The sequence below is a fragment of the Camelus dromedarius genome, chromosome 10 (assembly GCF_036321535.1).
Source record: "Camelus dromedarius isolate mCamDro1 chromosome 10, mCamDro1.pat, whole genome shotgun sequence".
Taxonomy (NCBI): domain Eukaryota; kingdom Metazoa; phylum Chordata; class Mammalia; order Artiodactyla; family Camelidae; genus Camelus; species Camelus dromedarius.
This window is the reverse complement of record NC_087445.1, coordinates 8,686,154-8,699,848: the sequence shown is the minus strand read 5'-3', so window position 1 is coordinate 8,699,848 and position 13,695 is coordinate 8,686,154. Positions and strand designations below refer to the sequence as shown.

The 13,695-nt window shown below is 40.1% G+C and overlaps 1 long non-coding RNA gene across 1 annotated transcript in view; it reads right to left on the bottom strand.

Annotated features, from left to right (window-relative positions):
* The window catches only part of LOC135322246 (uncharacterized), a 449,868-nt gene extending 437,937 nt beyond the window's left edge, over positions 1–11,931 (bottom strand). The window contains exon 1 of the long non-coding RNA XR_010382597.1: positions 11,115–11,931. This is a non-coding gene — a long non-coding RNA (uncharacterized LOC135322246). The remainder of the gene's footprint in view (positions 1–11,114) is intronic.
* Between the last annotated feature and the right edge of the window lie 1,764 nt (positions 11,932–13,695).

Below are 13,695 nucleotides of genomic sequence, written 5' to 3'. Positions count from 1 at the left end.
CACACATACTGATATACACATGTTTTGTGTGTGTATATGCATATAAACGCATACATAGTTGAGTGCCTGTGTATTTAGCGGGATGTACACACTTAGGCTCACCACTGCATGTGGAAGAGTGCAAACAGGAGAGACTAGAAATGCTGGGAAAGGAGATACATTATAGCTGCACCAACAGAAATAATGGGAGGACAGAAGGGTATTTATTAGTAAATGTTTATGCGCTCCTGTGTGCATATATACAAACCAGAAGGTCTGTACGCTTTTGACCTGTGATCTCGCAGATTCACCTTTTATTGGCTCTGAGATTGGAGGAGTAGGGTGTGTGTGTGTGTGAGAGAGAGAGAGAGACAGACAGACAGACAGAGAGAACACTTTAGCTCTGTCACAGCAGCAGCTTGAAATTGGGGATTTATTACAGAGAATGAGAAGTTTTTATCTGAGACATTTTGACCCAGAGCATCAGGGGAAAGAAAATATGAAAAAATGCAAGCACAACTGCACTGAGGACAAAATTATCAAAGTTTGGGGCAGAAGTCCAGAGACCTGGCTCACCGGAGCTCTTTAATTGCTCACTCAGACAGACACCACCACGTACCGGCCCAGAAAAAGAGTGACTACATCTTTCGTCTCTTAACCTTTCGGCCCCAATTTCATTCTTCTTCCCTTTGGGTCTCCTTTTGATGAGGGAAGAGCGCTTGTTTGTTTTCAGTGTGGTCTCACAAGAAATGGACGCAGAGAAGCAGCTAGACAGCAAAGCACGAAACCTGAGGGTGAACAGGGCGCCCGCCTCCCCCCGGGGCGGGGGAGGGGCGGGGGAGGGGGAGGAGCTGGGAGCCAGCGCTGCGCTGAAATAGTGCACGGCGTCCGGGGTCCTGACACAGAAGTACAGGCCTTCACGATAAACGTAAGGACCAACAGAAATAACTCCACAATCCTGTGTTCTGAGCTTTTTTTCCCTTCATGTTTCAACGTTTGTTTTAATCTTTTTTCTTACTTACCTTCATTTTTAAATTATTCTACTATTTTAATGTAAACTAAGCCATTTTATTTTCAAGGCAGTTCAGGCAATGGTTACAAATCTGCTAATACGATTTAATACTGTTACTGCCCACAACCCCTACCATACTTGTTTTTGAACCAAAGATCCCTCATAGGTAAATTTTTTTCTACCATTGGTCAACTATGGGTTTTTTTTATTTCCCTTTCTACTTTCATTAATAACTATAGTTAGAAGACTCAAAGTAAGCAGTTATTTCTTCTTCACCAAATGTGGGTCATATATGGGCATTCATACAGAGTTTTCTAAGCCTCATGGCAACTCTGAGAGGCAGTTACTACTTTTGCTTAGTTTTATAACAAAACAATGAGGTTGGGATCTGTAAATAGTACATGTGAGGAAGCTGAGGCTACAGTGAACTCTATAAAGGACACTTTCATCCAAATTCCCTGAAAGAAAGTACAAATCTGACCCAGGAATTCCCCTGCTGGTATAGATGTGGGCAATTTTTCTAAGAAATGTGCAGCCTTGCTTATAGCAGCATCCTTGGTGTTGGAAAAAATCAGGAATCAACTTAAAATATTCATGAACCAATAAATGGTCAAATAAATTACAGTTTACCTATCCATGGACTATTCTGAAGGCTCAAATTAAATAGGTACATTATGAGCGGAGGAGATCAAGAGGGCATTAGAGAAGGATGCAGAGCTCACCTTCCCCATGAACACATCAGAGACCTGCCTAGGTGTAGAGCAGTCCTCACTGAAGATGAAGTGGAGACTGGCAGAAACACTCCTATACAACAAGGCTGTAAAGAAAGATCCACATGGTAGAAGGGAAGGGACATGAAGAGGTCAGGACCCACGCCCCAAGCAAGGGACACAGAAAAGGAGGGGATTGCACCAGCGTGGAGACCCCCCTGGGAAGTGAATGATTCAAACCACATACTGGGCACCCCAGCCCTGGGATCCAACACCACGAAGGCGAGTTCCCTTAGCTGGTTTGAAAACAAGTAGGACTAACAAGAGGGCTACAAGAAACCTCAACTCCATGTGTGAAGACCACATACACGGTTGCTCATGCCCAGGAACAAGGCAGAGATGGAGGACGAAGTTGCCTTGGACTCAAGCCATTTCCCATGACTGCCCCACTGCACAACAACCCCCTACACCAAGTGCCCACGCTAGCCCCTGTGGCTCCAGTGCCATGCCACACTAGGGTAGATGCTACACAGTTGAGAAACATGGGCAGTTGGATGGACAGAGCCAGTTTGGACCCAGCAAGCATTCGAACATGGTGAGGGTGGTCATTACTGGCACTGAGGGAGGTGGCAGATTGAGAACAGTCTGGAGCTCAAACTGGTGTGCAAAGACCATCCCACCATGCACATCAGCCCTCACCAGGTGCTCATTCTGGCCCCTCTAGCTCCAGCTCTGCTTCCCTCTGGGGTGAAGGTACCATTGCTGGGAGAGGGGAGAGTGCACACTTACAGAGATCGGAACCTACTCAGGCCCAGTCCTCAGGGTTTCTGCTCCAGAACATTGGAACCTGAACCCACCCCCAGTAAGCAGTGCTAGCCACTGAGCACAGGCAAAGCCAAGGATCACAGCTGGTGCTGACTCTGGCCCCTCTCTACAGCCCCACCTCCCACCAAGTTGATGGCTGCCAGCACGACCTGGGGGAAGACATGAACCCTGCTCTCATTAGACCCACCTCTCCCACCAACACCACTGGGCACACACAGATGGCACAGGGATGCTCCCACACAGGACAACCCTTCAGGACTGGGATAGGTAACTGTTTCACAGAATTTCATATAGAGAGAGAATGTTAAGCAAAATGAGAAGATAGAGGAATTTGTTCCAAATTAAAGTACAAGAAAAAAAATGAAAGAGAAAAAGAATTTACCAGATAAAGAGTTAAAAGCATTAATAAGAATGCTAACTGAACTAGGGAAAAGAATAGATGAACACAGTGAGAATTTTAACAAGGAACTGGAAAATATATTTTAAGAATGGAACTGAAGAATATAGTAACAGAGATGAAAAAACACACTAGAAGGAATTCACAGCAGATTAGGTGATACAAAAGAACAGGTAAGTGATTTGGAAGATAGAAAAATGAAATCACTCCTTCTGAACAGCAAAAAAAAAAAAAAAAAAAAAGAGAGAGAGAGAACACTTTAAGAGACAACTGAGACGACCACAAGGGTACTGATGTGCCCACTGGAGGAGTCCCAGGAGGAGGAGAGAGAGAGAAAGGAGCGGGAAATGTGTTTGATGAAACCATCCCAAACCGCAAGGAAACCGATATCCAGGTAGAGAAAGCCCAGAGCCCATCAACAGATGGATGGATATAGAAGGTGCAGCAGTGGTTTTGAAGGGAAAGAAGGTTGGAATAGAGGGAAGCTTACAACTTTTGGTGTGATTTCAATTTTTTTTTTCAAATTCATACAGTATTTTTATATTAAGGAAGTTAAGTTTTTCATGGGTGTGGGATTATGAAGTATTATTCAATTAGTGATATTTCTCTGCATCAAATGTGCACAAAATAAATATTGTATTCTGAACTGCCCTTCCTCCACATGACACCTAAATACTGCTTAAAATAGATCTAACATACTTTGAAAAGCATTACAGGGCTCACAAAACAGTAAGGCATGTCCTCCATGAATCTCAACACCAAAAACAAAACAAAACAAAAAACTCACAAAACACAAAGCAGCACAAAAACCCCTGAGCTACATCTGGAATGGAAAATCCACATAGAAACCAGGGCTTCCCTGGAGGTGTGCTCCATCCAGAAACCCTACACCTTCTGGCCGCCAGCCCCTGTGTGGAACAGGATTTGGTTCTGACAAGTCCAAGAGCTGAACTTGAGGGTTCCACAGTAAGACAGGTACCCAGAATAACTATCTTGACTGACAGGGTGCACAGAGAAAAACCTGCGTGCTGGCCAAATGAAACAAAAAGAAAGGCAGGCTGTGCCTGCTGGTGCGGTGGTGTTGGTAGTGGGGGTCGTGTCTCCCCTGCTCATTTGCATCCATAGCCCTTCTCTCACACAGTCCTGGATTTGGATTCCACCACACGCTCATGCTGTGAACTCTACATCCAAGAGACAAAATTTACAAATTTTGTTTCCCAATTAGCAGAGCTCCCTAGTACTGGCAGAAACAAAGGTGAATCATCTCAATGCACACCCTGAGGATTCTCACAATTCAAGTTCCAACAAACCAGCTCACAATTAAATCTAGAAAACAGATGAGGAAACACAGTAATCTTATTAAAAGTCAACAGAAACTACAGACTGCACAATGAGACACACATGGAGTGCCGACGCTGAAAATGTAAGAAGCGATGTACAAGTAAGTACGGTCACAGTGTTTAAAGAAATAACGGAAAACATTGAAAATATTAAAAAGAAATGAGACCATCAAAAGTGATCAGGAATATTTTTAAAGGAATACAAAGTATCATCATGAAAATTTAAAATTCATCTGATGTTTAAATGATAAATCACAGGTGAAGAAAAATCAGCAAACTCTAAAAGCAACATGAAGAGACTGATTATTCATAATACAACTCAGAAATTAAGAAAGTGAAACTATAAAGAGAGGTCAGGTGACACCAATGACCAAAGAGAAGTCCTAACAGGCCTTTAATCAGAAATCTACACAGAATAGAATAGGGGACAGGATCAATATACCAATGCTGCCAATTTTTTAGAATTAATTAAAAAACAGTTTTCAGATATAAGAAGCACAATGAATTTTAAATTGTCTATTTTTTAGTCACAGCATGGTTAACCGCAGAACATGAAAGCAAATGGGAAGACCTTTAACTACCTAGAACTTTTCACCATCAACTATGGAAGTCAGTGACACTGGGTGACTGCCTCTATGGTCTATCTGTTAGGCAGATGAAACCACAGCCCCTACCCAACCCGCTAGTCTATCAGATCCCTCCAACACCCCTCTCCAGTCTCTAAATATCTCCTTCCTTCCCTGTGTCTATTCTCCAACTCCATCCTTTCATCATATCATAGACAGGATGTCGAGTCATCTTCTGTTTATTTCACAGCTTATGCAGATTGCCTCTGGTTGCCCCTCTACCCTTTAGATTTTTGGTTCAGATCCAGTGATTTCCACAGTCTTTGAAAGCCTAAATTCCTTTCAGGAATGTTTCCTAATCCATAAGGATTTATTTACTTTCATAGCTCATCTCTAACTTCTGGTATATTATTTTTATGCCATTTATCACCTTATAGACTGCCTGTCCCCATTCAATTTCCCCCCATATAATCACTTAAAAAAACAACTAATGGGAATTAGCCTTCGTACGGCAATATTTTTTGGAGTAAAAGAATTGGAGAACTGTTCGTTAGTGCCTGGTCAGAAGTCACCTTCTGACAGAAGAAGCCAAGTGGCCTGAATTGTCACTCAATGGTTTGGGGTGAGCCTCTGTAGCAAAGGCTGAAGCAAAAGCAGGGATGTGAATATATTACCTAATAAAACAATGGAAAGCACCATAGTAGCATCAGACCTGGAAACGCTGTCCCCTGGTCCCTGTGCCCTAGCCCTTTCCAGAAAGCAAAGGGAAATAAACACAGAGGAATTACTTGTACATAAATGGCACAAATAAAGGCATTACTAAAGTTCCTAGAGTCCATATTCATTGATCCCAAGTATGAAACTTCCTGCTTCCCACAGGCCAAGTGGTGGAGGAATAATGAATGACAAGTTTAATGTATAAACTCTGTAGGTTACTTGTCATATGAGATCCTCATCATATTCTTCAACTTCTCTGAACTTGGTCTTCTCATCTGTAAAACTGTACGGGGAGATTCTCCTGAAGAGAAATGACTGAAGATATAAAAAAGTATCTGACATGTTCTGTCCCTGGCAAGCTGATTATCAGCCTTCACTCAGTCGCCACTGTTTCTCTGCCATCACTTTGAGTTTGACACACCGATCTGCTACCTCTTCAGTTCCTTCTGCTTAGTTTTATTCCCTGGATCCTGATATTCTTTAGGTATTTGTTCAAGGGTTTTCTTACCTGCATACTCTGAATGCAACTAGTTAATATTTGAAGTGATGGTTTCCCTTACGTGACATCAGACAGCAGATTTTGAAATGATTTGGCTTAGTGAAAATTACATTCAGTGGGCTAAAAATTCTGTTGAAATCAGTAAAAGGTGGAGTCTGTATTGTACAGAACAAAATAGGATGAAAAAATAAATCTGAAAGTTATCTACAACCTTAAAGAGTTAAGAGATGAGGGGGGACACTCACTACATATCTGTATCAAAATGATGTCTCCTTGTGCTTCACCGAGATAACTAAGTGTTATCGGAGGAGAAGACTAACCAGCACAAGACTGATGATCACACATATAGCTGAGGACCTTTCCTCTTGATTAAATAGGGTAATAAATATCCAAGCTAGGACTCACTGGGTTGTATCTACAATTAACAAAGAAGTATGGTCACAAAGGTACAGTTCTTGTCAGCCAGAGAGATCAGTTATGCAGAAGTAACAACTCCCAAATCTGAAATGGGCAACATCCAGTTCTTGCTCATGCTATAAGGGTAGTGAAGACTGTTTGGGTGAGCAGAGGACTCTGCCTTTTTCCTCCCTCAGGGACTCTGGCTGACAAAGCTTCCATCCACAATTAGTTGGGTGGAAACTACAAAGGCGTGTGCAAATGAAAAGATGCTCAGTGCATTCATCCTCACATATTATACACTTGGATATTTGCAAATTTGATGGCTTAAAATAAAACTTAAGTGTTTTTTTAAAGCGACATACAATCTAGAACTTTCACTCACTTTTTGTTGACCAAATCAAATCACATAATCATGCCTCAATTAAAAAGAGGCAGAGAATAACAATGCTGTGTCTAGAAAAAGTAGTGAAACAGGACATTTATGAGAGCCCTCCTGACTGCCAAATAATCTCATAAAATTATAAATATAAAATAAGTAAATGAACAAGCTACTAAGGAAAAAATCATGCTACTTATAAATAAAATAAAGTTACATGAGAAATACTCAGAGAAGGGCATATTTCAAGAATTGCCTGTGTAACCATTGTAATCTTCAAACATGGAAGAAAAAGAACTATCAGATATGTTTTTGGATAGTTATGAAATATGCCCTTTCACCAACATTTTCTTAAGAAAATACCTCCAGGTACTGAATTTTTGATCAGGAATGTTGTTGATGAATTTCAGAAAGAATTTTTGACCAGGGATGCTGTTGATGAAAATAGGTGCTGACAGATTCATTTACTGATGTCAAGAAATGTGAACATGGGGAGCAGTGACTGCGGCTGGTTACAACCATCTCAGTGCTGAGATACACATGCTCCACAAAATACACAAGCTAAAAACTCTCAGCCATGTTTCCAGAGTTCTAACTAGCTGAATAGGATGGTGGAGGAGTGAAAAGATAAAACCATAAAATGCAACACTTCTCTTTCCCATATAGTAAGATCCAGTTATTGTGGGCTATCTGAGTTACACAAAGGATTAATAACAGCGAGAGAAGTTTTAAGATAAGCAATACTATTCACATATGTGTGTGTGTGTGTTTGTGTATACATGCTACAAATTGATTTAATTTTCAAATTTAAAACAACCATGATTAATCCAATAAAAGGTAAAAATGTGAATAAAACCTGGCATCAGTACCTTTTATACAGATAAAAGACAAAGCTACAAAAGTTGAAAGGCGGGCTGTACAATCAAGTGTATGAGTCCCCAAAATAAAATAATATATCTAAGTTTTCCCACATACAAAGACATGCTTTAAGTAAAATTCAAGGGTTAGAATAAAACAGTGTACAAAACTATCTGCTTGAAATTAATATTGCCATCATTCTTTTTCTCATATTTAAGGGGGTAAAATTTATGGGAAATATTTTAAAGTGAAATAAGAAAGTAGACTTAAATAATGATGACAGGCACAGATCTAACTGTACTGAATCGATTTATATCCAAGAAATAGCAAGGCATTTTAACAGATAAAGCAGAAATTCTGCTACAAATACTAGGAGTAGTGAAAAAACACAATTGTAGTGAAGTTTTAATTCACAGTGATACCATATGTCAGTTAAAATAAATAAAAGTAAAGACACAGGAAATCAGTAATATACAAATTACAAGATTTGGTTCAATTTATGTTTTTTCTACTGTTATTATTTTTCTTTGCATCAGCTAATGAGCTTAAGTCAGCAGAGTGTTTTGTGCCAAAGCAGAGCTTTCTCGTGCACAATGACTTACGACTAAGCTAATAATAGCACCAGCAGCTTTTTGTGCATGGTGGAAATCTCTGAAGCCAGAAGTCTTTTAAAAATTATCTCAGAATCTGAAATGTATGTTCTTGGATACGCCCATTGAAATAATTTCAACGTCAACATTGTACGCCTCTCCCTGTTCACGTGTCAATTAACCAAGTGTTTTGTATTCATTTTACTTTCTGGTTTCTACAATTTGTTTACTACATTATTTGTCTATGATCTTGGACAGAACTCATATTTTCTAAAAGCATGAAGGTGTAGCATTCTCTACTGACAAGAAGATTCCAAGTTCATTTTCAGGAAAACGAGAGAACCAAAAGGCATTAATGTACTTGAGGTCCCATTGTCTTAAACAGCATTGTTGTTTGGGGATTAAAAAGTCAAATACTGCATTTGATCTCAGTACATTCGTATCAGTCTAAATATGTTAGATTCAAACTTCTCAAGTGTGAAAAGAGGCACCGAATGTACTGCAAATTAATGAATGTAAACTAAGTTGTTGGAATTCATGATGAGAGATGAAATTAAGGACTGATTCTGCCTCTTAGCAGTGAAATGACTTCTAGTCCATTGGATTATTCTTCAGTAGAAGTTTTACAAAAGTCTAAATTAGAAAACATGAACTAAACCAAATTAGGAATTATGTGCAAAATACAAGTGCAACTTTATTTTGAGAAAGTAAACTAACGTTTGATTGATTGGAATGTGAGCATGAAAGACAATGGTTTTTAATTCCTTAAGTGTCATAGGTTGAATGGTAATACATGTTTTTATTTCAGTGAAAATTTGTTTCTATGATAACTAGAAAACTTTATGACCAACTGCATCTTAGCAATGATAAGATCCAATTCCCCACTTTCCTCGTGGACACTAACAGCCTGGAGAAGTAGCCCCTCCGAGGCCACACAGCCGGCACAGAGGGTGGAACCTGGGCTTTAGTCCCTTCCCTTCCAGAGATCTAAGGATGGCTGTCATCCCTTATTATCTGACTCACCAAACCTATTTGGGGCTTGTAAATTTAAAAACTACCTTAGGAAATACCAGAACTGTATTTTATCAGAAAATACTATGGGACTATTCATAAGGAAATGGAGACAGGGTGTTTGGATTGGAACTTTTTCCAAAGAAAAGGGTGGTCAGGGAGGAGGAGAGATCTGACCTGCAGAAGCAGAAGGTGATTGAGTGATCCCAAGCTGGGAGCTCTCCTGCGAGGAACTAAGGAGGAAGAACCCATGTAATGTCCAGACTGGGACATGACAGGTATCCAAGTCAGGAACTCATGAAGGAGAAGGCAGAGAGGAGCGAGACAGGGCAGGAGGGGTGCTGCCGGCCAAACTGCGAAGTGAGTGCTGCACAGACGTGCTCTGCAGAGGAAGCTGCAGGTGTCCTTGCTCGACAAGGCGTGGCTGTGCTCGATGGCCCCGCCCTGTAAATCTGTGTGAGCACAAGAGCCAATAAGGACTTAGAAGTGACCTATGTGATATTTGCGTGCAAGTAGTAGTATTTTACGATTAGGACCACTGAAATGAGTACCAAGTCTGCCCTCAGTGTTGGGAGTTTTCTGTCTGGTGTTGTGTGAGTTTGAGACAAGGGCTGAACAGGTGTGAATGATGCTGTGAGTTCATCGTCATTCACGCAGACACAGGTTCTCCCAGCGCCCAGTGATCTCACCGCGCTGAAGCGTGGTGAGGTGGGGGCGAGGGGGAGGACTCCTACTGGCTGACCGAGCCTCCTCAAGGAGTATCGGTCACTCAAGTCCTGGGAATTTGGATGTGACTTATATATATATCCACATCCAAATATATGTATTTATATATATATATATATTTTTTTTTTTAATAGGCACAGACTAAGTTTGTGTCTGCTCTCACTTAAGTGGCAGGAAAAAAGATACAAAGGAAAGAGATACCTATAAAGAGAGACTCACACAGAAAGACATGCAAGTAACACAGAGAAAAGTCTACACAGATACACAAGGGGATCCAAAGAGGGAGCACACTGAGATACAAGAGACACAACCATACAAACACACAGATATGCTACACATGCAGAGAGATGGAGAAGAGATACAGCATATGCAGAGGGACAATGAGACAGAAACAGGAAGGTTCAGAGAAGCAGACACACAGGCACGAAGAGCCACGTGCAGAGAGGCAAAAGCATGCCCAGGGGGACATCGTGATGCAGGCAACTCCGAGAGGCACACGTGGAAAGAGACAACAGGGAGAAACAGATGCAGGCAGTCACACTGAGATCCAAACCTGTGTCATCCTGAGAACAGTCCATAAAACTGTGTGTGCCAGGGACTCAGTCACACCTGCCTTATCAGAATTACTGGGTTTGAACCCAGGAATGTGTTGTCTTAAAGACTTGCATGGAAATTTCTGTTACCTATCCTTTGATGAAAATCCTGTATATTAAATCTCCATCACTCCTAAAGTAACGTGCCTATCAGTTGCTCCCTTCAATCTGTAAGAGCTTTCCCATACACTAAAACATTTTTTACGGTTTTTCAATAGTTTGTGAATTCTGCCCAATTTTAGGAATCTTTGCCAAATTTGTAACTTTTAATTATATTCTAGGTAGACTTTTTTATTCTCGTTTATCTTAGCTTTGTAATATTTTCAGTTCTCTGGTTTCACCCTTGCCTACTTTTTTTTCTTTTCTCTTTAAAGATTGTCACATTACATTTATCTTAATTCTTAGGCAAGCTCTTTATTCTCAGCTGTGATTAAATGGACACATTTTTGATAACAAGTGATGGAAAACTCAAGTAAAGCTGGTTTGAACAATTAGACCATTTATAGACTCTCATACCTGGAAATCCGTAAGTCAGGCAGGTTTTCAAATTTAGTTCACTCGACGGCTCTGTCTCCACTGCCCTGTGATTCCTGGAGCAGGAGGAGGGGTGAGGAATGTTTCTGAGTAACCAGCTTCATCTTCAGGCTGGGAATCAGATGTCAGCCGTATTCCTAGGCCAGCAACAGAGAGCCCCCCTAAGGTTTTCCTCTAAGACTAAGGAAAAGTTTCCCAGAATCCCCTTTTCAAAACTGCCCTTACATTTCATTGGCCCAAATATAGTCTTGTGCCCTTTCCTGAACCTATCTCTGCGAACAGAGAACGCCCCACTCTGTTTACTACAGGTTTGTGTTCTTAAGCCAACCACTGGCAGGGGGATGGGAGTTTGTTAACTGACTTAGATTAATTACAGCTCACACCTGAGCTGGGGTCAACCTCCAAAACCACGTGGTTGCTACAGTTCAGAAGAGGCTTAAGCAGCAGAAGGAAAATTAAGGTGCTAGCCAGGAAAGGGGAAGCGGACCCAGCCAGATGCTGGGTCGGTAACCGGTAACATCCATCAACACCACTGTCATCATCATCACCCTTATTTTTCTACAGTTCTGAACAGAAATAAAAATCCCAGGTGTTTCACATTTATTCTGATTTTTTTTTTTTAATTAAAGCGATAGTTCTGATCATCCTCTGTTTGGCTCTGTTTTAACTAGGAAATTGAGCGCTCTGGTCAGCTGTTGCCTCCTCTGTGAAATCTGCCCTGATTCTTAAACCCCAGGCAGAATTAAGGACACTCCTCTCTGTTTTGCCTTTCTGTCAGAGTGTGTATTGATTTACATTACATTTGTAAAGCTTGCTAGATCCTGACTCCATGGGGGTGGGGCAAGGCATTCACTGTTGAAGGCCCAGAGCCCATTAGCATCCTAGAATATCTTAGGGACACAATTAACATTTACTGAGTTGATTTAAATATCAGGCAATTGGATTATTTATAGAGCATATTTACTGACATAAAAGATATTGTAAAGGATGATGCCAGCTCATGATGATTTTGAGGAAAACCCCACAAGGTCCACATCTCTCTGCTTTAAGCTACTTTGGGGAAACTGTCCAGATTTTAACATCTCATAATAATTTCTAAGATTGAGAAATAGCTTTAAGTTATAAGAATGATATGTTGGGGGAGGGAATGTGTTGTTATAGTGTATTACACATCCTTAAGGCAATAAATTATGATTTTGGATAGACACAGATCTCTCAGATACATTTTTTAAAAAAACTTTTCATTAAAACACCTAAGAAAAAATTCAGAATATCAATCGGAAAATGGAAGATGGCTCTGATAATAGATAGGCCTATCAACTTACAAGCAAATGTTAATCAGTCATTTTAAGATACATATAATTTATATTTATAATTACATATTTATATATGCACATATAATATTAAATTCTGTTTCATATATTTGTATAAAATATAAAATGTAATGATTAGAAAGCAATAACTTATGTATAAACAAGCCTGAGAACTTCCACTTACCTCTCGCAACTATAGAATTAGAGTTTAAGACTGATTTCATAAAACAGGAAAATTATAAATAATTTAAATAAGATTCAAATTCAAACAGGACTACAACTAGAACATAGCTACCTTAGAATAGATACTGTGGACTGGCCGGCTTCCCTTCTACCCCACCTTCCCTCTATGGGACCTCCCTACACAGAGCCTAGAGGGCATGTCCAGAATCCTTCACAGGTAAGGTTTGGGGTGAAAAGTAGCTCTCACCAATCAAGTAAGAGCACAGAAACTTTGGAAAGTGGAAGAGAATTAGAAGCTCTCCAGGGCCTCTTTTTCTATGTAAGCTATTGGCAAGCAGTGTTGTGGAGAGCTAAGGTTTTCCTGCATCAGCACACCAGCACCCAGCCTCCAGTTTCCCAGGTGATGTGGAGGTGGTGGCGGTGGCAGTGGGAAGGGCACTGGTAGTTTCCTGAGTCCAGCTTCCTACATGGTGGATATCAGCTCAAGCACCATATTCTCAAACTCAGTGCTTCCAAGATGATTTCAGAGAAGGTAGGTCCTTTGATGGGTCAGTTCACCAGTCATTCTTGGATTCCCAGGCTAGCATTTGCTTCTCTAGAAATTCTAACAATTTTATATCAAAAGCCACTTTATTTTCTACATTTTTTATGAAATGTTGACAGACTATACCTATCAGAAACAAGAAAACTTTCAAGCAAAGAAAATGTGGGAAACATGATAAAACAAGAATGTATAGAATCAAAAAATATTACGTGAAATAACAGAAATAAGATCAAAAATAGCATTGATAGTAATAAATTAAATACTTAAGTTATTCCCTCCTTTAAAAATGAAACGTACTCCTATAATGTGTCAAATTAATTTATAAATGTTGATGATTGTAAGAAAACTACCTCTAGCTGTGGAACAAAAATGTCAAATGATAAGCAAAAATATTCTTGCTAAATTAAAAAAAGATAAAGCTTCTTTGCTGTCATTCATGTAGCAGTGTTAATATCAGAGAAAACAGAATTCAATTTAAAAAGCATTAAATAGAAAAATAATATTATATACTCAATGAAAAGAT